The sequence below is a fragment of the Haplochromis burtoni genome, unplaced genomic scaffold (genome assembly GCF_018398535.1).
Source record: "Haplochromis burtoni strain Fernald_Lab_line unplaced genomic scaffold, NCSU_Asbu1 Contig_2086, whole genome shotgun sequence".
Taxonomy (NCBI): Eukaryota; Metazoa; Chordata; class Actinopteri; order Cichliformes; family Cichlidae; genus Haplochromis; species Haplochromis burtoni.
Window position 1 is genome coordinate 5,072 of NW_024584447.1, and position 1,124 is coordinate 6,195.

The following is a 1,124-nucleotide window of genomic DNA, read 5'->3' on the forward strand; positions in this document are numbered from 1 at the left end:
GGCTGAACGTAATTAACATGACGACACTGGGAGGGTGCACGGAACACACTGACATCAGACCTTCAAAATAAAACAGGACATACATAGACTGGATTTAAAGACACGGTACAGACGGAGAACAGAGGAAACACACGGGCAGACACTAAAAAGAAGGAGCACAGAATCCAAACCCTAAGAACTAACAAGTCTAAACCCCTGTACATAATCAGAATACATTAGAAAACAAGATTATGATATAATAATAATGATAATCATAACATCAGATAACCACTCGCCTTGTATTGTTTATTTATTATAATTTTGTGCTAGTCTCCATCTGGTCAGAATGTTCTTATTTTCCCATTTCCTTTATCCACACATCCTCCTGAGAACCGGTAAAAATGAATCTTCACATTGAACTCTTTTGTGGTTTCATTAAAAGCTCACATGTAAAATAAGATAAGCTTTATTAGTCCCACATGTGGGAAATTTGTTGTGTCACAGCAGAAAGTGGACAGTACAAGTTACAGCAAAGATGAAGAAAAACAATGGACTGGGATAAGATAATAAGAATAAGATACTATATACATTCTATTAAATTCTTTTTTTACCGGAAAAAAATTTACACTTGGTGTTATTGTGCATGTGTGGATGTGTGTGTTTGGTCAGTTGTGAAGTCTTTGTTCAGGAGTCTGACAACAGTGGGGAGGAAAGACCTGCGAAGTCTCTCCGTCCCACATCGTGGGTGCTGCAGCCACTGAAGGAGCTGCTCAGTGCTGTCAGTCTCCTGCATGGGGTGGGAGATGTTGTCCATCAAGGATGAAAGCTTCTCCTGTCACTCACCACCTCCACTGGGTCCAGAGGGCATCCTAGAACAGTGGTGGCCCAGGAGATGCTGTTGCCCTAGCAGACTACACCAGCAAAGATGGCTGAGGCCACCACAGAGTCATAGAAGGTCTTCAGGAGTGGGCCCTTCACTCCCAAAGACCTCAGCAGCAGGTACAGCCTGCTCTGTCCCACACCGTGAGTCTCTTTTCTTTAGAGAGCGTCTGAGTTATGAGTCCAGTCCAGTTTATTGTTCAGATGAACACCAAGGTACCTGTAGCTGTCCACAGTCTCAATGTCCATACCTTGGATGTTCAGTG